This window comes from Nannospalax galili, unplaced genomic scaffold (genome assembly GCF_000622305.1).
Source record: "Nannospalax galili isolate Female #2095 unplaced genomic scaffold, S.galili_v1.0 scaffold629, whole genome shotgun sequence".
NCBI lineage: Eukaryota > Metazoa > Chordata > Mammalia > Rodentia > Spalacidae > Nannospalax > Nannospalax galili.
This window is the reverse complement of record NW_008360323.1, coordinates 3,786,485-3,811,547: the sequence shown is the minus strand read 5'-3', so window position 1 is coordinate 3,811,547 and position 25,063 is coordinate 3,786,485. Positions and strand designations below refer to the sequence as shown.

Here is a 25,063-nt window from a genome sequence, read left to right as displayed (position 1 = left end):
AATGGAGACATTAATAGATACCTAGACAAATGGATGGATGGATAGAACATAGGTCATAGAGGTGATAAATTGAAAGTTAGATCGATGTCAGATGCCTACATGATACATAAATGGATGATGATGATATAGATGATAGAGAGATGGTAGATAGATACAAAGATATATATATATATAGATAGATAGATAGATAGATAGATAGATAGATAGATATATAGACATAGAGGTGCACACCTACATCAAAACCTGTGACATATAGCTAGGCAGTAGTGTATGCCTATTCCAACAACTTGGAGGTGGAAGTGTAAGGAGTCTGGTCTGCACAGTGAGTTTGAGGCCAGCAGGGCACAGAGCAAGACTCTGCTTCAAGTGAACAAATGAAAAAACAACATAAAATTCCCACAAACATCTTCCTTAAAATGCATACCACTACTAAGAACAAAATTGGAGTAGGGATAAATTGCTCTAAGTTCTTGTATTGCCCAAGAACAAATAATTATTAGCTTACATGTTCTGAACTTATTAAGCAACCTTTTTTCACCTCCTGAACTGTTACGGAACTGGACGAAAGCTACAAAAGGCACATAATAATCACAGTAACCTTTCGTATTTGTGTTAGTTAGACAAGAACAATACAAAGGTATAATGGTTTAATTTAGTAGAAATATACGACACTATTACGTCTAATTAATTGAGAGCAGAAAACACAATGCAAAAATTGGTAGAATTAAGAGAGAATCTGGTAAATCTATCATTAGAGTAAAATATCTTGGTGCATGTTTCTCAGTACATTAATAGTTTTAAAATCACATAAATACGAAGTTCTTGAAAGTTTGAAAAAAAAATAATTTAGCATTCTGTATTAGGAGCTGGAGAGATGACTCGGTGGTTAAAAGCACTTGTTGCTCTTTCAGAGGACCCAGGTTCAGTCCAGTTTCTGTGTGGTGGCTAACAACCATCCTTAACTGCAGTTCCAGGGGTTCCAATGACCTCTTCTGGGCATTCCACAACATGGGTACACTTACATACATGCAAAAAAAAAAAAAACAAAACATTCAGACATATAAAATAAATAATTAAATGTTAAGATGCCCTATGTTAGTTACTTTTCACTACTGTGATAAAACACCGTGACCAAAAGGGAGTTATGAAAGGAAGAGTTTGTTTGGGATCCTGTTTCCAGAGGGAAAGTCCATCATGGTGGAGGAGGCATGGCAGAAGGTAGGCAAAGCAGGAAAGAACAAATTGGAAAGGGTAAATAGGAAAAATGTGAGCTAAGAGCTCACATTCTCAATCACAAATACAGAGTGAACTAGAAGAGGGACAAGGCTATGAAATCTCCAAGACTGCCCCTACTGACCTACGTCCTCCAGCAAGACCACACCTCCTAAACCTCCCCAAACAGCACCACCCACTGGGGGACCAAGTATTCAAATATCTGACATTAAGGGGCCATTTCCCATTTAAACCACAAAATACCCATATAGACTATTTTGCATCACCCCAGTAAAGAATAAATTTTCCTTCCAAGCTCACATAAAATATTTACAAAAACTGATCACAAACATAGCCATAAAGAAAAATACTAACAAATTTGTTAGACCACAGCATTAGAAAGAAGTGTTAAGAAAATGGTGCTAGGAAAAATATCCATACCACAATCTGTAAATTAAGACATACCTTTCTAAATAACTCGTAAGGTAAAGAGATAAAATAGTGGAAGCTTAAAAAGTAGAGCTGAATAATACTGAAAATGCCATGTATAATGGTAACTGAAATGTAGCTAAATTTGTATTTATTCATCAAAGAAAGTCTAACAATGAATGAACTAAGCAGACAACTTAAAAATTTTTGTGAAAGGAGCCAGACTTGCTGACATAGTCTTGTCAGCAGGGGAGGCACGAAACTTGTCAAGTTCAAGGCCTGTCTGGGATTCAGAGTGAGCTTAAACCTAGCCTGGACCACAAAGAGATGTCCTATCTCAAAATAAGAGGTAAAAAGAGGCCTGAGGGTCTAGCTCAAGAGGATAGTGCTTGCCTAGCATGTGCCAGTCCTAGATTCTACCCCAGTCCCATATAAAACAAGATTAGATAAAATAAAATATAAATTAGAAGAAACACAGAGGAGAAACAAATTAAAGGAATGAAGTGCTTAGGAGGGTACTTAGTGGGTAAATGCTGTATATTAACCAGGATCTGACTTTGGATTCCCATCACTCACCTAAAAAGCCTGGAATAGTGACACATGGTTGTAATCTCAGCACTGGTTTGGAGAATGGCAGAGACAGGAAACTCTGAGGAGCTCGCTGGTAAACTAGACTAGCAAAATCACTGAGTTCAAGGACTAGTGGGGAACCCTGTCTCAAAAAACTAAGATGGAAAGAGATGGGAGACATCCAGAGTTGACCTCTGGCTTCATACATGCATGTTCCCTGTCTCTTGTACACTCACCTTCACCTGTCCCCCAACCTGCATACACACACAAAGGAGAGAACAAATATATGTACCAATAAAAATTTTGTTATTGGCATCAATATGGATGAATATCAATGTTGAGTGACAGAAACTAGACGCAAAATGTTCCTTTCCATTAAGTTCATGAACAGACTTATCTGTAATAATAGAAGCAATTATAGAAGTTTATTCTGAGGATATGGACTGGGGATGGAAGGAAAAATCTATGCCTCTTGATCTGGAAGGTGTTTGTACTGTGTATTAAAGCAGGGATTTCATTTTGCTGCATATTAAAGATGTGTCCTCTTTAGTGTGCAATGTAAACTGTGACTCAATAGAAAGGCTTACGAAGACAAGATGGATTAGCTCTAGAGACTAAGTGTATGGAGAAAGTAAAGGACACCAGACTAATGGAATACCAGCACCCATGCCAAGAAAAATAAGATACATAATATTAAGAAAATGAGGATACAAATGAACAACAAGGAGATTTAAAAGATGCTGTGTGAATATACTGAGAGAGGAGGGGAAGGAAAGGAAGGAAAGAAGAAAGGAATGAAGGAAAATCAATTAAGGTAATTCACCACATAAGACATTAAAGAATTTAAAAGCTGATAATTTTACTGATTTCATAGAAATTTAATAAAATCAATAGTTAAAATTTTAAATTTCATAGATCATATTTTCAATGTTAAATAAATACCAATATTTGGATAGGAAAGGCATACTAGCTCTCTCCACCACTGCTTAACATTATTCATGACTAATGAGTAAGTAAAGGAAAATATATAAAATATTTAAGTACAAAGTACAAAATTAATATCTAATATAATAGTTAACAAAGAAATCTCAAAGAAATCCACAGATGATCCATTAGAATTAAAAATTATGAAGAAAACTTTTGGAATATGAAATTATAAATTACAAAGAATTTAAACAGTATACTAAACTAAACATTATATGATCACATAATAATATAAAGTACTGAATGATAAATATTGCCAGGCATATGCAATGCCTCCATGGAGAAAACACAAGCTTTGTGAAAAATTCTATATACTGAGAGAGATATCATATTCTAAGATTACAACACTTAATATTGGGAAGATGTCAGTTTTCTCTATATTGATCTATGGATTCAATTTAATCTAAATCAAGATGACAATAAGATGGAGAGAGAGAGATGGAGAGATACAGAGAAAGAGAGAGAGAAGGGGAGATTAGAAATGCTTTAAGACTGATAATTTTTTACAAGGAAAGAAAGATAAGGGGCAAAAATAGCACCCTGCATCTGAACAAGTCTTGGCAGAGGAATGTGTCTTCACTAGAATCCACCCCTGGAATAACACTGTGCTATTTACCACAATGTAATACTTTTGCAGGGATGTGTCAATGAAGCAGAATTAAACAGTCTGTAACTGTGATGGAGCTATAAACATGCGACGCCTGGCAGAGTCAGTACTGTGATAACTGGGGTAAAAGCACATCGATAAGTGGTGTTGGGATAATTGACCAGTCCTTGTATCATCCATCCTACCACTCAAGTCAACAACTCCAGGGGCATTAAAAATTAAAATTTGAAGACCAAACTAAAAATTTAGGGAACAATAAGAGAGCATTATATTTCTGTCATCTGGTAAGGAAATTATTTCTTGAATGAGGTGAAAAAAAAAGAGATAATCAAAGGGGAAAGGTGTTTTCAAAACTATGAAAAGATGTGGTTTTAGTTAACCATGTCATTGTCTTGCTCTTTTCTGCGTTATATAGCGTTATATAACAGAAATGGGCAATTAATAGCCAAAAATGGGCAATTTATAGATAAATTAAGGATATTCCTTGTAGCTCTGAGGAGTAGGAAGACCAAGGTCAAAGAGCCTCATCTGGACAGACCTTGTCACTATGCCACTCCTGGCAGAAGTCCACAGAGCTCCACAGCACACACATAAGAAAGCTCCTACAAGAAATCCCCCATAAAAGCCAGAGAGATGATTCAGCAGTTAAGAAGACAAGCTGCTCTTACAGAACCCCAGATTTGATTCCCAGCACCCATATAGTAGATAATAACCATCTGTAACTCCAGATCCAGGGGATTTAACGTGTTCTTCTGGCTCCCATGGGCATTGCATGTGTGGATACACATGCACATATGCAGGCAAAACCACTCTTACACATAAAATAAAAAAAAACAGATAAAAAAGAAATGCCTCACAGTAACAAATCTAGTCCCTTGTGAATAATCTTCATCCACTGGTGAGAGCAGAACCCTCATTACTTCTTAAAGATCCTACGTTGGTACTGGGGACTGAGTTTCCAACCAATAAGTTTTGAGAAACTGAGAAAACTATAGCAGTCACTGAAAAGAGTTAGAGAAAAATATTTGTGGCATGGAAAAGTCAAATGACTAGAACACTACGAAAATGTCAGTCTAATAAAAACATAAAAAGAAACCTGATAAGACCCTTGTTAAAAAGGAAAGACACCATGGCAACATCTTTCATAAATAGCTAGACATACACAAGTCACAACATGCTTTCCAGGCTGGCAAAAAATAGAATGACACAAAAAGAATTGGGTATGGTTAAAATTTTTAAAGATAACTGGTGAAGGATGAATGGATGTAGCCATTTTTTTTTAAAAGAAACATGTCATTGCCTAGAAAATTGAAATGACTCTCACCTGAGTTCCTAGACGTATATCCTAGGGATACTTTTGTGTATTTCCATTATCAGTGCATAAGTATGGAAGAAATGTTCACGGCAAAGCTGGAAATGGACTATCATCATACTATATTGATACAGAAGAAAACCATGCATCAGCAAACTGTAGGCAACAAAATGGATAACAGAGCAGAATGATGCTAACAGCAAATCCAAGGATACAGAATTGATGATGTAAGTAGGTACACGTGGTGAAACACAGTCATCTGAGGTTCACATAGATACTGTAGTAAATAATACACTGTTTAGGACAGTAATGTGGTAGAAAAATCATAGAAAAGGAAAAAGTAATGCAAAGTTTTAGGTACGGGATAGTACTGGGAGGATTTGGATTGGGACAGAGACACAAGGGTTACTGAAGGTGGCATTATGCTCATATTTAATAATTCAAACCAAAGATAGAGATTAATGAAAGAGTCCACAGATTAAAAACTATTTTGCAAAAATAGTCTAAACAGAAAATGTCAGCAAACTGAATAGGAATGTTTGCAAAATATATCATAGGTCAAAACGATTGATAGCCCTAATATGTCAAGAAATCTTAAAAACAAAGGGGAAAATATTTAAAAGGCAAATTATCAAAAAGATGACATTTTTATTTTTCATTTGGTAGATAAATAATAAAATATCTTTGTAAATTTAGTCTGTCTTACTTTGAGTGTCATTGATCATCTTCCCATCTACCTAAATGCTATTTTAATATCATTTTTTAAAGTAAAAGAATAGTCTACTAGAAAAATAGTGGAAAGCTCTTAAAATTTGCTGGTAAGAATATAAATTTTACTTATGGAGAGAAATCTGATACTGTCTACCAAACTAGCTTTGTCCCAGAATTGCCATTTTAGGAATTTATCATTAAGTAGTTATGTCTGGGTGCATACTCACTTATAAGGATTTGGTGCGAGGATCCACAAATGAGGGAGAACATGCATCGTTTGTTTTCTGAGTCTGTTATTTCACTTAGTAGAACAGTTTCTAGTTCCATCCATTTACCTGCAAATTTCATGATTTCATCTTTTTTTAATGCTGAGTAGAACTCCATCATAAAAATGAACCACATTTTCATTATCCACTCGTCAGTTGAGGGATATTTAGGTTGTTTTTATCTCTTAGCTATTGTGAAAAAGCAGAAACAAACATGGTTGTACAAGTGTATCTGTAATAGGATGAGTTCTTTGCATGCCAAGGAGTGGTATAACTGGGTCAAATGGTAGGCTCATTTTTCGTTTTTTAAGAGTTCTCCACATTGCTTTCCATAGGGGTTGAACAAATTTGCAATCCCACCAGCAGTGGATGAGCATTCCCCTTTCCCTACATCCTCTCATTAAGATACACCTTGTTTTACATGTGTGTACAAACCATGTATCATTACTCATATTTCAACATATCATAAACAACATCAATGACAATACATAGAGCAGTGACTGAATAAAGATTGTATCATCTTTTAATGGGGTACTACGCAGCTGTGTAAAAGAATATGTAACACCTATGTTACTCTATAAAATAAGATTAAAAAATGAAACTATACAATAATAGGTAAACTAAGAAAATATGCCTGCATTTATTCACATGTGAAAAGACGAAGAAGCAAAGCTTAACCAATACAATGAGATTCATATATGTGGTTTGTGGGAGTAGACACTTTTGAAATGGAATGAAGACCACAAATATCTTTCCTAGTGTATTTTTATGATGATTTCAAGAATTATGCTAAAAATGCAATCAGCAACAAATGTATTTTGAAAGGGATGATGGAAATCCCTCAAATGAACTATAAACAGAACAGAATGAAGAAAACCTGATTTCAAATGAGCAGCCTAACCACAGTAATACAGAGTGGGTGACTGACACAAGCACTTTTTTTGTAACTGCAGGTGAATTAAATATCCTCAAGTTAAAGGCAAAAAGAAATGTAAACAATTTGAACTCTATTTTTCTTAGCCCCAACCAAGTTATGAGTAAGCAAATTTGAAATTACTTTCTATATAATCTAGGATTTAGTGAAATAAGTAAATACATTACGGATAATGAAAGACAGATTTTCCACTCACCAAAAGGAAATTGCATGTATGGAAAAAGAGGAGGCTGGTATGAGCCCTGTGGAGTTGGAGTGCAACTAAACTTAATAGAATAATCTAAAGGTTATGGATAGAGGTGTGAATATGTGCATATGCATGCATGTATCTTCTATGCATAGATATGTTGTATATAAAATATATATGAAATATATGTACCTAAAAACACAAGGCCACATATGTTTATATACACTTATACCTACATCAGTTTCTCTATTCGTCTACATCTACATGCCTACTATACATGCAAATTGATTTAGAAATCGAGTTGTATGAACATGAACATACAAGCTTGCAGAGGTAGATAAGTTGATATGTGTTTCACTTACGTCTGTGGGTGTATGTATGTGTACCTATGTGTATTTACTAGTTCCATTGACTGAGAGACCTGGCAGCAGTTAGTAGCACTAAGGAGCACCTTGTAACTAAGTCTAACATTGTAAGTATCCTTCTCTGCTGAGGGAAAGACAGTCTCTAGAGCGAAATGGATGATTTTAGTTCTTTTAATATTTTATTTATTATTTTTATTTTACGTGTATGAGTGTATTTCCTGCATGTATGTGAGTTCACCCATGTCGTGCAATGCTGAGGAGGTCAGAACAGGGTTTTGGATTCCCCTGGAACTGGAGTTAAGGATGGTTTGTAGCCGCCAATGTGGGTGCTGGGAATCAAACTCGGGTCTTCTGCAAGAGCAGTCAGTGCTCTTAACTACTGAGCAGACTCTCCAGCCCCGTTTTTAGTTTTAAGTAAGTACAAATGGACCTTGTCTACAGAGAGCAAAATTTTCAGAATGATTATGGTTAGAGTTGGAGTGATGGCTTAGTGATTAAGAGCACTTGCTGTTCTTGCAGAAGACATGGGTTCAGTTCCCAGCACTTACATGGAAATTCAGAACCACCTGTAACACCCATTCCAGGGCATGTGACACCTTCTGACCACTGTGGGAACCAGGTACACACATGGTGAATTAAAAATTAAAATGTTCTCACTGCAATGTAAATTTTTTTCCACAATTTTTTTATTGACCTTTTAAAATATCATACAGTATTTCCCAATCACATCAAGGCCCTCTCCCCCAACCATACCTCCCCCCTCTCCCCACTGAACCCGACGCTCTCTGTCATAGATGCTAAATCCCACTCATTCAGGTGTTTATTCCCAAATGTCCTTCAGTGTAAATGCTTCCACGGGCGTCTAGTCGGCCCATCCAGTGGTCGTTGTGAATCATACTCTCCCTCACCCAGCACAATCAGCCTCAAATAGTTCTCAATCTAGTGCTGACCCACCACTTATTTCTCACCTCCCCTTTGTACCCTTCTTTAATTGCGCTGTCATGGGTCCTGCCTTTGATGTCACTGCTGCCACAGGCTCACATGAGCAAGCCTCTAGTGGTCTGGAGGCCTCCACCTCCCTGTGTTCATGAACCAGTCCTGGCTCTTACAATCTTTCCACCTCCTCTTCTGCAATGATCCCTGAGCCGTGGGTGGTAAAGCTTCCATATAGGAGTCCCATCCTACACTCTATAGTCTTATTCTCCAAAACTTGGCTAGTTGTGGTCTCATTGTGCATATCACTCTGACGTACATAGAAGCCTCACTGGTGAGAGTTGAGGGGTGCATTAGCTGTCTCTCTACCCCTTATTCTGCCATATTCCATGAGACTTAGTTGTAGAGATTTGACTGCAGATGTGTCACCTAGTACTGGGCATCTCCCAGGTGTGTGTTTTCTGTGCCTGACCAGATGTGTAACTCTGCAGTAGCCTCCATCTGTTGCAAAAGGAAGCTTCTTTGATGAGTGCTGTAAAGCATGTTTGTCACTCTAAGGGAGGTCTCTTCTGTATCACACTGTGGTCCCTTCCAAGCAGCTCCCAGGTATACATATGCATTAATGTTCAGATACTCTACCTGCATTTCTCATAGGGTATCTATGGCATCACTTTTCCCTCTAGGTTTCCTAACCCCCCAAGATTCACTCATCTCTACTCTTTTTTTCTCCCATTGGAGTCTTACCATGGGTCTAAGACTGACAGAAGTTCAAAATGAACTGTTGTGGCTGACCTGGTAGAAATAGTCTCATTGCCAAACTAAAGCCTGAGCTAATGATTCTAGCACTGAGGATTGGAGATGACCCAGGCAATCAACCTGCCTCATTGTTGTGAAAACTATCACTGTCTCAGAATCAGCTAGGTGATTTAGATGGTTGATATCACCATAGACATTAATCTTCCCAATTCCTGACATTCTTCAATGATTTCAGTAATGCCTATTATCATACTCCCACCCTATCATACACACATTTTAATAAAAATGGAGTAGAAGGAAGTGATTATATTCGAGAGCTGCATCACTATTATATTAGAGCTATACCCATCAAGTAGAAACTGCGTTACCTTCTACACTTGCAGCCTTATCAAGGGATGCATTTGTCACTTAGACCTTAAGAGAGAAAGCCACAAGGGTGAAGAGTGAAATAGAGGGACTATAGAAAGGAAATCATGGATCACATGTCTCACACACACGTATCTCATATTCAAATCCATAATATAGCAAATAGAAACACAATTATTCAAATCAAGAAAACCTAGACCAAATGTCACACTAGCATGTACAGTGGTGTGACCTGGAGCAAGTTACTTGACCTGCTTCAAGCCCATTCTCCTTATCTGAACTGGTATTTATTCCCCCTTGCTCTCAAAGTTACAAAATGACAAGCACTTATTAGGTGCTGAGGAAGGAAGTTAATTTTCCCATTACCATTTCTCTACCCTACTCCAATAATATAAATATGAGCTTTCAGAGTATTCTTAAAGGTATCTAAAACCAAGCATAAGATCTAAAATACTGAAACTCTTACCCAAACTTCAAGAGTTTTTGTTTTGTCTTTATGTCTCTTCCAATTTCCCCAAACCAAAATCTTTTTGTCATTTGTGAGCCAGCAAATAAGAGAACATACCCTAAATGCTATTCTTACCATTGTAATACATCCTAAATTCTTGAGTATAGATACAAAAGATGATTACAGTGTATACCCAGCACTATTTATATTATATCTGCCCTAAAAGTTAAGAAATTCTAATTTGAGGTCTGAGGTCTCCAATCACATAACTCTTCAGTATGTGGCTGGGAGCAGCAGAAAAGCTGCAAAGATAAAACAAAAAATTCCATTTAGGGTCAGAGGCCCAAATTGTTTATTATAGAAACTTCAATGAAGGATTTACACAAAGACAATGCAAACTCAGTCCTCCCTCCCAAAATAAGATTATTTCCCTCAGCCAAGCTAATAAGTTAATACCATCATTATTTCCCTGCGTGCAACATTAGATTAAAGCATTTTTATCTTCCAATTAACCTGCAATTATGTGCCTTAATATCTGACATTCTCCTGGATTTAGGTTAATCCATACAATGCCAATATTTAAAGATAAGGTCCCCAGGTCAATCAGCTAGAAACCATTCCCAGAAGTTGATGCTAATCAAATTTGTTCGTGCAATTCAGGGAGTATATTGCTATGATAAGTTTTAGAACAGATGTTTGACACTGAGGAATGCTCTTTATGCTAGAATTTAAACTGCTGTTGTTCAGTAGTGACAAAGGTTGTTAAAATATATTTTGGAGGTTGGGCTGATTACAGTGCTTAATCAGAAATAATAGAAGTAGCAGTTCTTTCTAGCTTCTCGGGTACAGGTTTCTCGGCCTCTCCGTGATGTCTTGATAGAAGCACGGCTTGAGGAATGGGTAGAATTATGATCTCGGCTGAGAAATTAGCCTTAAGCACTTGCTAATAAAGGCAAATAGAATTTTGAAAACCAACATGTAGACTTTGTGAGGTCATTTTATTGCCTTCTGTACCAAAGTAAGGTAGATTGATATAATTACCTCCCTAATATTATTCTTTAATTCATTTTAAAAATCTTGGTTGATGATGGGAGATCTGAAAATTAGAACAGATTAAATCTGGCTCTTCTTTTAGCTTGAAGCGGATGTTTAATCCTTGTTTTTCTCCTGAAAGATATCCAAATATCCAACATTCTTCACCCTCATGATCTCCCACCAAATATAAAAATAGTTCATATTAATTTTTATTTTTTTCCAGAATATTCTGTTCTAAAATTTGTGCTAAAGAACACACACACACACACACACACACACACACAATTTCCTCACTATTCTAAGGTCATCATATTTTTAGAAACAGTTAACTCTTGTTCAAGATAGATATTGGAAGATTTAAACACAAAAGAACTGAAGATAAATGTTTCTCTCATCTAATTAAGAGCTAGAAAACTGAGAAGCACTGAATAGTCTAGACAAACAGCATTCCACAAAGCCAGCATTCTCTCTAAAAGACTTTGAGAGTGGAGCTTTTGAGTAAATTAATTTTTTTGTTAAATTTTTCTAATTTATTTTCATTTAGAAACTACCAACATTGGGAGGCTGGAGACATGGCTCAGTGGTTAATAGTAAAAGCCCTGAATACTCTTGCAGAGGACACGAATTCTAGTCCCAGTATCCACAGGGCAGTTGACAATCATTGATGGCTTCAGTTCCAGGGAATCTCCCTCTTCTGAATTCCATGGACACTGTAAACATGTGGTACACTTACATACATGCAGGCAAAGCACATATACATACAAAACATAAATACCTCAAAATATTTTTTAAAAAGAAATACCAGCTTTGGTAAATATATGACAATATGATATCTCAATTCATGTTCATATAGTTTCTGTGCTCTGAGCCTTGAGAATATATTAGCAAAATGTTTTCACATTTCAATATTGTATTTATGAACCAAAAAGTTTTCTTGTTGCAGTTAGCATGTTCCATTATTGTTCTGAACATGATATAATCATACAAAGCTGGATTGGGAAGTAGATCACTCTAAAGTCATTATTATGCTGCTCAAAGTTCCTCATAGCTCATACAAACTGTGGTACTATCCCTTGTAAAAGAATCCTTCGTCTTCATAAAGTTACCCTGGGTAATTCAGCTTCTTCCAATCAGATGCGAAAAGCTACAGAAACGGAGCTTATGAGTGGCGAGTGTCACCATGACAATCAAATCTAATTCCACCTAACAATATTCTACATAGGAATAGGAATGCCCTGTCCTTCCACTGTCTCCTTTGCACATTCAAGATCAGAACTGCTTAAATAAAGCTGTGAGAATGAATGCAGGACCTATGTTCCAATACGGCATCCGAGAAAAGTCAAAATGGGCTGCACCAGGTTAACACTCTGGACAGCAGGTCACATCACATTTCTTACTTCCAGGTGGAGTAAAAACTGAGCTTCCTGTTCAGGCTATTCCATGCAAGCAACATGTACATTCATCTTTGCAGCAGGCAAATTCTTTACTAGATTGTGTGCTATAGAACTTGGAATAAGGGTGAATTCTATATCATCAGGAAAACAAATCTCATAAACACAGTCTTCTAAATGAGCTGTAGCTTTAAAAATATACCATTGACTATTCCAAAAAGAGACCTTCCCTAGATCAGAAGCCTATTAGAAACCAGAAATGTTAACATCTGTTGCTGTGTTGCATGAAGGCAGAGACAGAGATTTATTGGTACCATATGGAAAGGAATCTGATTCCAAAATCCAGCTTTTCTGGTATTTCCCCGAATAAGTTGCCAGGTTTATAGAGTAAATACAATCAAAGATAAGAGGCTGAAAAGACCCCTAAGAATTCCATCTAAGAAAGGAAGCAATCCTCTAAAAAAATTATACATCTTGGTATATCTAACATGTTATATAATTCTTCAAAAGTAGCTCCTCAAAGCTGGGCATAATTGAAGTATGACAGCCAACAATGAAAGGCGAGCATGTGAAAATTTTCTCAGAAAAAAGTGATTACTAGTTCAGGTGCTTGGAGAGGGGAAGGTGGGAGTCAGAAGTGAAATTGGATCTTGTTTAAGTTATATTACATTTACAATTCCCTATCCTTTGTAAGTTCAAGAATGATAGAGATTATGTGAAACAGGGCCATGGGCAGCTCATACTGCCCCATTACAGGCTGATGAATGTAGCTCCACTAAGAAGTCATGGTGTAGACTGGGGCCTCTCAGCTTGGACTGTGGTGAGAGACTAATGTCTTACAAAGCCTGGGAGGAGCACCTAAAAGCAATGAGCAATACTTTTAATAATTATTACTTTATGTGTATGATTGTATTGCCTGCATGTATGTAAGTGAACTTGTGTCATGTAATGCCCATAGCATCAGATTCTCTGGAACTGGGGATATGGATGGTTGTTAGTTGCAATGTAGGGTGCTGGGGTTCAAACCCAGGTCCTCTGAGAGAGGAATCAGTGCTCTTAACCACAATGATCAAAGTTTTGTGCATGTCCATGTATGTGCTTGCTCATGGGTACACAGGTATATACACACACATTTGTATGGAGGTTGGAGGTCAACCTTAGATGTCATTCCTCAGCTGTCATCCATCTTTTTCTTTTTTGGAGATAAGCTCTCTCACTTGACCTGGAACTTGCCAATTAAGCTAAGCTGACTGGATAGTGAGCTCCAGTGATCCAACAGTGCCCACCTGCTCCACCTGTCCTCAGTGCTGTGATAAGAAAATTGTACTACCACCCTAAGCTTTGTACATGGGCTTTGGAGATCAAACTCATATCTTCATGCTGCATGGCAAGCACTTTTCATCAAAGTTATAGGCCAAGATCCCTGATCTCTTCTGAGAGAATAACTGTGTCACTAAAACTTTCAGGACAGAATAGGAAAAAGATCAACTCTCCCAGTCACATGTAAGGAGATCATTCCTAGTCATAAGAATTGGACTTTCAGGACTTGAGAGATGTCTCCCCAGTTAAGAGCACTTGCTGCTCTTATAGAAGACCTTGGTTCAGTTCCCAGAATTCACATAGCTACTAACACATATCCATAAATCTAGCTCCAGAGGATCCAATGCCTTCTTCTGGTCTCTGTGAATATTGCATGTATGTATACACAGGCAAAATATGCACACAGAAAAATAAAAAGAAACTTTAAAAAAGAATAGAATTTTCTTAGCAAAAAGAAAACAACAGTTGAGTCAGCGTGGCAGTGCTCAGAATGAGGAAGTAGCTAAGGCACTATCTAATTTAGGAGGGCTCACTAACCTTGTAAAGCATTGATTAATCTAACTAATCTTCTATAATCACATTGTTTCTGAAGTAATAACTAAGCCTATCTTTAAGAAAGGAGAGGGTGGTTTCCTTAATCAGTTTACAGCTATAATTTCCAAACAGGAAAATAGTCTTAAGGGGCAAATATCTCAGGGAGTTGATACAGTAACTAGATCTAGAGTCAGTAGAGGCAGGAAGTCTATACTCATGAAATTAAAACCAATATATTACCAAGGGACTCCCTTCTGGAAATGAGAGACAAAGGAGGATCCTCTGTCTTCCTGTGGTTGAGCTACATTATACTCCTCAGAAAGGAAAAAGATGGTCTCCTGAAGAAGCTTATGACCTCAGGACTTTATAAATATTCCACTTGTTCTTGGGTATGTGGAGTATTTTCCACTGTCATTGGAAAACTTAGTGAAGAACATATTTCCAAAGCATTTGTAAAAGGAGTTGCAGAAGCAGGATTCAGTGCTATTTTCCATGTTTATCAGTCAACAAGAGAGAATACTCAGGTTGTCCTTTGGCTAAGTTTATGTGAGCAAAGCAAAACAAACTTTATGAATCAGTATAGATACCAAAGTAGCTAGACAGCCATGAAAGATAACAGAGAATTAACACTACTCTTTTTAATCCCATGTGTGTTTTCTTAGACCATTGAATCTTGCATAATCAGCTTTTCTAGGTAATACTTAGGTAATAGAACTCGCTTACCTCAGAGACTTAACATGCATTCAATGATGGTATGGGTTGCACGTGGTTAGAGAGGACTGGTTGCCTCCATTCAACAGTTCTGTTCATAATGTCATCTTCCTTCTGGTTCTGGCTGAAATTGTAGCTTGTAGAAAACTTCTTGTTAGGAGCCTATTAGAGCTGAACCATGCAGTGGCTCTTCCTTGGCATGCCAGTATCCATGGAAATTATATAAGCAAACTTGGTATCAGGTAGGAAACACCCCCTTCCCCTATCCACACACAACAAGCACTGTGGACCACATAGCAGCAGACAGGATGATGACTGTTTTCATGGGTGTCTGAAGGGTATTTGGACACAATATTATAATCTATCAGCCATGGATATGTTGAACATGACTACAAAATAGTCTTGACTTTCTTGATAACTGCCTGAAGAAATTTCAGAGCTCGTCAACAGTTTAACCATAGTTGAAACCAAAGAGAAGGGTTTTTTGGACACAGTCCAGTGACATATTTCAATTGTGGGAATTGAATTAGAGGGAATTTAGAGGCTAGGTGAATGTATTAGAGTTCTCTAAAGGAACAGAATTGATAAAATTCATATATATATGTATATAAAGTTCATATATTTATGATAGTCTGCGTAATCCAAAAAACGGCTGCACTAAACTGGAGAAACTGAGAATCCAGTCCATGAGGCTGAATGTCTCAGCAGTCCCAAACTGGCACTGAAGGCCTAAAGGATTCCTGTAGACCTGCTAGTCTTCAGTCTACCTTGGAATCTGAAGAAGTTGGTTCTGCTATCAGCAAAGGAATGTCACAGCAACAAGATGAACTCACCAGTGAGAGAGAAGGGAAGCAGAAGAAAACCCAAAAGCTCCCTTCTGCCATCAGAAGATAATGCCCACATTTAGGGTGAGTCTTCCAACTTCAAATAATATGATCCAGAAAGTCTCTCTCATTTTAGTTAATTCCAGATCCAGTCAAACTGATAATCAAGATTAGCCATCACAAGCCTACCCCTTACCAAAACTTGAAACCAGGAGTGGGGTATTGCTGTATGGACCTGATCACATGTATCTGGGAGAATTGTAGCCGGTTTTGGAGCTTTTGACTGAAAAAGTACATGAAAAGTAGTGAGTTGCTCCATGAGAACATGGAGAAACACAGGTAATGGAGGCCTGGTTTGTGAAGTTTCAAGGGATGTGGACACTATCAGGGCTGTTTGTATGATATTATTGAATTGAGAATCTGTGGTTTCTGGTCAGCTGATGCTGAAAAATCAACTGTGAATAAGACGAGACCAGCACCACTGAAGTGAAAACTTTTCTTTACTCGGACAAGTGATACTGGTTATCAGGGACTGAAAAATCAGCTGTAACAAGAGACCAACATCAGGGTGGAAAAATCTTCTAAGAAGTATTTCCTCAGGGTCAGCACACAGAAACTGTGGTCTAGAGGGGGCCCAAGCCTCCATCTCATGCTGGAAGCAGGACTTGGTAATGTCTAAGAGTATCCTACATGGTACTGGTGTTGAAGGCATGAAGGGGCCATGGAAACAATCTGATGGTAATGCCGTGGCCTCAGTTGCAGTGAAGATTAAAGGGATCATTGTGAGAATCTGAGGCTTTGCACCATAAAAGCTCAGGAGAACCCATTGTTGAAGGTGCAGCCTCAGTTTCAATAGAGATCCTAGAATACTGCAGGTATAGGACCATGTGCTGACCACTAAGGGTGGGAAAAAGTATAGAGTGAAAGTAGCCAGAGTCTTCAAGAGAAGTTGTATGTGCTGTGGATGGTAGAGCCAAGAAAGCAGAAATTCCTAAGCCCTTTGGAGCCCAGAAGATCATAAGTGAATGCCAGATGTTCAACACTGAGCTACATTGCTGGACTTTGGTTTTACTTAAGGGTATCCAGTTCTTCACTTTTCAAATCATACAGTAGTTAACTTATTTTGCATTTTACAGGAGACTGGATTATTTTAAAGAGACATCAAGTTTTTTAAGCGTTTGAAATTTTAAAGTCTGTGTGACTTTAAACGGTGTACTTTTATATTAGGAATATTAATATTAAACTGAGACATGGAAAAGTTGTGGTTTAATAGTGATGTGTTCATGTGTCAGGTTGACAAGGGGCTAATTGTGCTGGATCACTTCAGTTGTCAACACGCTTGGGTGGAGGGAACCTCAATTTAGGAATTTCTTTCATTGGAGTGGCTGTGACTGTCTGTGAGATATTTTCTTGATTGTGGAGTGATACAGAGGGACCCAGCCCACTGTGGGTGGTGCCAGCTCTGGGCAGGTGGTTCTGTGTATATAAGAAAGCAGGCTGAGCAGACAGAGGGACTAGCCAGTAGCAGCATTCCTCCATGGTCTGTGCTCCAGCTTCCTACACTGGGTACCTGCTTTGTCTTCCCTCAGTGATAAACTGTGACCTGGAATATTTAAGATAAAAGAAAACCCTTTCCCTTAAAGATCAGACACTGACTAGACTCCAGTGGTTGAACTTGCATTGAGGGTTCATACTGCCTAGTGGTACAAACTCCCCACCATGAATGTAGATGATATTAAAAGATTATTGTACATAATAAAACATAAACTAGAATCTAATAATGTGAAATATTTAGAAAAAACTTACATTTTATTCCATGAATTTCAATACATCGTAATATGGATGGTGGTGTAGAGGTACCAGACACATGCCAAAATGATAACTCAGTGACAGAAAAATCATATATTAAACTTATTTTAAAAGATAAAATTCACAATGGCTATTTTAAAACCATTTAAAAAAATTAATTTTGACCATTGATGAACATTATTTTCAAGCTAATAGTAAAATTCATTAATTATTCCATTCCATGAATTTTTAGTCAACGTAACTTTCCATTTTGAAAACTTGAAAATAATGGATTTTATTACATTCATACAAGTATGAAAGGAATTTTGTTTATTTATTCTATTCATTCACTTGTCTATTAATTATTGCCAAGCTGTTTAAGAATGAATAATGAGTCTGGATGGACATGGCGGCACACACCATTAATCCCAGCACTCAGAGGCAGAGACAGGCAGACCTCTGTGTGTAGGATCGAGACCAGCCTGGTCTACATAGGGAGTTCCAGCCCAGCTGGGGCTACAGGAAGACCCTGTCTCAAAAAAGAAAGAAGAAAGAAAGAAAGAAAGGAAGGAAGGAAGGAAGGAAGGAAGGAAGGGAGGGAAAGAGAAAGAAAGAACTCCAAAAACGAGTAAATGAGTCTGTACTGTCTGTAAAAATAAGGTTGTTAGAGTTCATAAATGTTAAGTAGGTACAACAAAAGTGTGTGACAGTATTCAGAATCAAAATAAATACTCAACACTTTTATTATGTAGTCATCAGTTCAACAAAGGGGCACAACAGCCAACCAAAACAGTGGGAGAGAAGAATGCACAACAGAATGAATACAGAACCCAAGCCAGGTATGAAGGAACTTATGCCCCCCTTTGAAATTATCTTTTTGTAACAGCCCCTTCTCGGGGCACAATATTTCTTAATCTGAGCAACTAATCTTTTTTTCAATACGAAGTAAAATGTAATAATAAATAAAAGTCATTAGAAGAATTTGCTAAATTGACATATGTAAATACAAAGTTCATGATGTAAATACCAGTTAAAGGTAATTCCCTACTCCTTTTCTGAGGAGTCTTCCAAAGTTCAGCATTTTAAATGGAATGTTTATTTTCATTCAGAGAGAAAGAGGGAAGGAAAGCCCTGAGATGCAAGTGAGTCTAATCAAAACAATAAGAAGCACATTTTATGTCTAAAGGGATTCTTCTCTAATCCAGACCCAGCTGATAGCCTGAGCTGAGAATCCACCTCTCTTGTCAGGAGCATAGCCAGAGATATTCACAGTCAATTAAAGAACCACTGTCCTTCGGGAAGTTCACAGTCTGGTCCCAGGGTGACTGTAGTGTGGAAACAGCTGACTACAGGAAGATGCAGGGCGGCTTGCACACCCTAAGGACCTTTAGAACAAGTTCTGACCTAGATCAGTGCTCCCAGAAACACAAACTCCTCATTTCCACTGCTTGCTGACTTCCATGCTGTAAATACTCCTAGCATGGCTCATTTCAAGTCATCTCTAGTTTAACCTGGCTTTTCAAGTTCCTGAACATTTATCCACCGTTTTTGAGAGGCAGCAGGACCCACTGCTTCACCACTGTGACCTTTACAAGGATCTGTGTCAAAATACTGCTTTTCCTTCTGGCCTTGTTTTTATGCAGGTTTTTAAGTTTCATCTATTCCATCTGATACAAGGAATCTTTCTCAAATCACTTAATCTAGAGCTCAGGTTTTCTTCTTTTCTTCCCAATTCCCCTCCAAGGCCCTGAGCTCAGCACAATAGCCAGCACACAGGATTCATTAAGTGAAGGTGGTGGTTACTGGATGGAAAGAACCTTGGAGGAAGGTTAGTTTCAGTGGGTGTATATGTTATAGGGCTGAGGATTCTGAAGGCCTGGCTGGAAATTTGCATTTAATTTAGTAAACAACAGAGAATTATGGAAGGCTTTCAAGGCAGGGCCTTGCACAGTTAGATCTGAGGTTTAAGAGGATTATTCTGACAGGAAAGAAGAGGAAGAGGAACACATGGAAAAGAGGGGTGAACTAAAGGGCTTTAGCAAGATGTAAATCAGAGGTGATGAATTTAAGCCATGACTTGTAGCTAGAAAATACAAAGCAGATATAATGATTTCATTTTCCCTTTATAGACAAATAAATACTATCAAACAGATAACAGAGCTAACCTACAAGGTTCTGTGGCCTTCAGATAATTCTCTATCTCCCTCTCCCTTCCTGTTTCCCCTCCTCCCCTTCTTTCCTTCCTTCCTTCCTTCCTTCCTTCCTTCCTTCCTTCCTTCCTTCCTTCCTTCCTTCCTTCCTCTTTCCCTTTCTTTCCTCCGTTTATCTTTTCTTCCTCACTTCCTTCCCTTCAGTTTCAACAAATTTTAGCTCTGAATCAGAAGTGAAAATTCTTTCTCTACCACAAGAATGATGGTGATAGTCAATATTACGTTTTTTTACTTTCAATATTTGTTTGCATTAAAGAACCATATAGATTCTTACCAATACAAGAGTGGCATACATTTAGGCAAAGGTACACACATGACCATCTTTTGTGTGTTTCAAGCACAGAGAAATACATTATTCTATCATTTATTTAGAAGCATCAAGTGAAGCAATATATCATTATATGTGAGTAATTCTAAAAATAAATGTAAAAACAAAACTCAGAGTCATCTAAGCCAGGATTATAAAAGTCAGGTGGCATAAGTAGTCGATCTTTAACTTGCCTTGTAATTAGAAACAAAGTCTCCTTGGTTTCATCATTAACCTGCTTTTTAAGCTAATTTACATATTTTGTTTGAATATTAATAGGTAGGTCACCTCTGAATTCTACATAACCCCAACAAGTACTGTTAGGTTTCAATCCTCATGTCAAAGACATCTTCAGAGAAAACCAGCACAGACAGGTATGGCTTCTGCTTTTCCCAATACTTTTTCTCTAATTGCTATTGTGAATTTATGGCTATGGATCACTCATAGATGGATATGAATGGCTTTGTGATATGATAAAGCTAGACCTATAGCATATATATTTAACAGGTATTTATTAGGAAGGTGATTAAAATAAGTCACTGAAACCTAAAATCTTTACACAATGCCCAGGACTCTAGGTAACCAAGAGAACTGAAGGCTACCAGTTGCATAATTTCTTTTGACTTATTGTTATTTCCATAGTATAAAGAAAAGTAAGAATCATCATGGGTCTCCTCTTAAGCCTGCTTCAGTTTTCATCTCTATGAATCCTTCATGGAAACTACTTTGGTTTTGCATCAGTATTTATAAAAAAAAATAATGCTTTTTGTCATGTTGGCATGAAATTATTTTCTTATCTATCATTCCTCAAAATCAAGAATTCTTTTATCATTGAATATGTCCATATTTTGAGCAATGCAAAGGCTCTCACACACAAACCTGTCTACAGATGCTTTTTGAAATGAATTAGTATGTGTTCACTTTGAGTTTTTCAGTTTTACATGAATGTGTGTACATGTAAAGCACAGCCACTTTTGAAGCCTATTTACCCACAACTTCTAGGGAAGAAATATTAGCCATTTCATTATGAAACCACAAGTGCTCATTAGTAGACTGAAGGCTACTAAAATCTACCAACATGTTAAGTATGACAATAAACAGCTATCATCTTCTTAATGCACTGATTAGATATAGCATTTCTGAGGTTAACACTAGACTCCTGTTACTGCATATGAATCAAAAGTCAATGGGAGGGAAATGTGGCAATGCTTTGAAATTGCAATTTAAAACATAATTGTATCCAGTTTCTCAACAAACTAATTCTGGTTTAAACAGTTTCAGTCTATTATCAATCCATGGAAGGACAGGTTTCTAGTGTGGAGACCATCTTGATGACTATGCCTTTAATGAGACTGGACTGTGGTAGAGATATTTACACTTTGTAATACAAAAAACCAACTGTTCTTAAAAGGCATGCTGATTATAAAACCAAAGAAGAAACTCAAGGAATAAACTGGACAGTTAGTTAGCACTCCCCTGAAGAAAGAAAGTGGCCATAAGACCAAGTGTTTGAAGATGTCGCCTCCTAATGTGTCTTAACGTTTAGAGCATGTGATTCAGTAGACCATGTTTCCCTTACAATTTAAGGTAGCATGTCACAGATCATCTTATTCTGAAGGTAACTGTGCTATCCATTTGCTTTCATTTTGCAGGAGGATGGAAAGAGGGAAGATCCTGTCTTCTCAGTACAGCTCCTATATGGCAATTCATTTGTGTAAGACATACTCATTCACTCAAAGCTGGCATTCAAATCACTATCCTTAATTATAATTGTTGGCTGCAGTTAGTAATTTGTGAATGGTTTTGAGCTGCTGCCAAAGATAATATATCTCCAGGATGGGGGGAAGGAATAAGCTTATGGGAAGAGAAGCTCTTTTCCCATAAATGATGAATCAATCCATTATATTTGTGATAATCAATGCCCTGGATCCTCTTCATGTCAAGGTAGGGGGAGGGAAAACTTTAGAGAAGTGGCCAATCATTATTAATTCATCCATTGTCATCATATTAATCATGAGGAGCTAATGTGATATTAATGTGACTATAATGTAGGCTTCAATAAGAATTTCACTCCAGAATAGAAACAAGATATAGATTTTCTTTTCTAACTTAGTTATCTAACAAGTGCTTTTTAAAGATCTTAAGGAAAGAAGGGACCATCTCACAGGCTTTATACTTGAGTATGGAAGGAACCAAGGAAATTATATTAAGGGCTCACCTGTAAATTTCCTGGCTGGCCCCACGGTTGTCTGAGACAGTCAGCACTTCTGACAATGAAATGCTCTTCCAGGAAACATGCATTGCTGAGGCTGCTGGGCACCGGTGGCAGCCGAGACAGTTTCTGGGAATACAATCTACTCTCTAATGGTGCCTGTCATTTCCTGAAGGAAATTTGAGGGAGATGAACAAACAGGGCAATAAAGCTGATATCTCATCTTGGATTTGAGAATGTTTGTTTCTAGAATGATCTTAATTGAACCATTCCAAATGTTATTATGGGGACTTGTATCTGAAGATGTTGAGGGAACGTAATTTAATGGTTTCAGTATTCTAATACTCAAGAAAAATTTTGTCAGTAAGTCCAGTTCAGCCTACTTTCTCCAGAGGAATGGGTCAAGAGGTAAATTCTTAAGGTTACAGTATCCTCAAGTTCATTGTTCATTTGCACCTGATCTTTACTCATTTACCAACTCATGTCTTGTTATCATGTAGAACCAAGCATTCAGAATTCTTTACGTGGTCCACATTGGTTTTCATCTTTTCATCTTTCATGTCAGCTTCTCTGTCTAGAACCTTACTCAGACCAGCTTTCTCCTGGTGCTTCAAGGCACAGGTCAAGAACCATGCCCTCAAGGTGCTTCGCCTCCTCCTCACTCAGTTCTGTTCCCTTTCAACTGTGGGGCATAATTCTCTTAGAACACTTGTCAATAGTTTGAATGGCCATTTTCACTTTTTGTCCACAGACCATTTTCATCACTTCAGAGTGTATACTCAGCGTTTAACTGATTATCAGACACATAAAGGGGAACTAAAAGATGTTAAATAAGCAGCTAAACACATCAGTAAACATGGTAGAGCATATTTGAATAAAGATCTATTGTTTTTAAGTTCTCATTAATCTTATTGTACTCATCAATCAGTAGACACCTACTTAATAAGCTTTTCTAATATACTTCTTCAATTCATTTGATATTTTTTAATCCATATGTCTTTGCTCTTGGTGAACACCAATGTTGGCCTTTTATAATTGACACAATTATCCACCATCTAGTTTATTTGTGGCTATTATCATTATTATTATGTTTTCAAAATCACCATCTCTACTGTTGATAACATTTGCATACATTTAGGGGAAGAACATTATTGGTGAAACTTATTGGCATAATTGCTGAGGTTCATCTCTAATGCCAAAAAAACCTGATTAATAAGTAGTTCTAATCCTCATGGTTACAAGGGATGTGACCTAAAAGGTTCAAATGAATGCCAGTCCTTTTCTTCTCTGTGTTTTGAATAAATTTTGATTTGCCTTGAAGAAAAAGCTGGAAGGAAATATTTGTCTCTTTAGAGTCAGTGTTCTGACCTCTTACTATGTATATCTAACTTCCTAAATTTCATTTTCCATAGATCCTCTTCAGGTAACTCACATTTCAGATTCCTGTATATAAAAACAAAACCAAACAAAATTAACCCAGACATCTTCAAATATATTTTCCTCTTCCCTGTCCAAGTGGACCATAGTAACCCTGTCTCTGGCCCCGAAGGCTAGTGATCACATGATGTCAACAACCAGTTTCTTTTTCCTCCAGTGCCCACATTTGGTCAGGTACCTGAAGTTTTCACTGCTTTCTCCAGATTTCTCCTGAGAATTTCCTTTCTTCCTTGCCTCCATCACTTTGACTACAGGTCTCTATCAGCTTTTTATTTTTTAAATTTGTGAATTTCATACAATGTATTTTGATCTTATTTTGATTCCTTCCTATGTTTGTACTCCCTATTTCTAATCTCCCACCAAATTTCTGTACTCATACATAATGTAGAACTGTAGAGTCAACCTTATATCCCCAAATACCCTTCAGTGTGGGTTCATTGGTTGGAGCCAGGTCTACCTACTAAAAGTCTCACCCTTAAAAGAGACTGCATTTTCCCTTACCAGCAGTCATCAGTTGCAAACAATTCTTCAGTTAGGGCTGGGGGTTCTTCCTCACTTCCCCATGTCTGTGTAGGAAATTTGTTTGGCTTGAGCTTACATGGGACTTATCCATTCTGTCAGCATTGTTGTGATTTCATAGAAGTAACAGAGAACCACAACTGGCCAATGTTCAGAGAGTAAGAGACTGTAGACTGTTTATCCCTAAATAAGATACCTATGTCAAACTTTTGCCCCCCAGCTTCTCAGGGATCATTGCAGAAAAAGTACAGAAAGATTGTAAGACCTCATCATCTTTGTTTTAGGCAGTAGGTCCTGAATCAGCCTCCTGCCTTCCAGGCTTGCCTCCTTCTATTCCAGTCTTACCAACTCTAAAGCAAGTCTCTACTCATATAAGTATCCCTGCTGAAGAACCTTAAATGACCCTTTATTCTTTATCAGATTACATCTGAAATCCTTCCCCAGTACAAGGCCTTTTCTAATTTACCTCCCAAAGACACTTCCATGTTCATTTCATGTCAATAGAAATTTATTTTTTTAACACACAAGAATTGAATACTTTCAGACTGAAAACAGTCTGCAAAGGTGGAGAAGAAGTATATGTAAAAGTCCAAGAATTGTGCCAGAATTTCGACATTACTGCTTTCTGGCCTCACAGGACCTCCAAAAGATTTTACTTAATCACTATGTTAAAAATAAAATGAATAAAAAACCCA

General features: G+C 37.4%; 2 long non-coding RNA genes across 2 annotated transcripts; both read right to left on the bottom strand.

Annotated features, from left to right (window-relative positions):
- Positions 1 to 980: 980 nt before the first annotated feature.
- Positions 981 to 6,095, bottom strand: LOC115068817. Its single transcript, XR_003848157.1, has 3 exons — positions 6,053 to 6,095; positions 5,127 to 5,234; positions 981 to 1,017 (listed from the first exon to the last, which is right to left on the bottom strand). It is a non-coding gene; the product is annotated as an uncharacterized LOC115068817 (long non-coding RNA).
- Positions 6,096 to 6,236: 141 nt separating this feature from the next.
- On the bottom strand, positions 6,237 to 25,053 carry LOC115068820. The gene is made up of 3 exons (XR_003848163.1): positions 22,419 to 25,053; positions 15,084 to 15,264; positions 6,237 to 6,280 (listed from the first exon to the last, which is right to left on the bottom strand). It is a non-coding gene; the product is annotated as an uncharacterized LOC115068820 (long non-coding RNA).
- Positions 25,054 to 25,063: the final 10 nt, after the last annotated feature.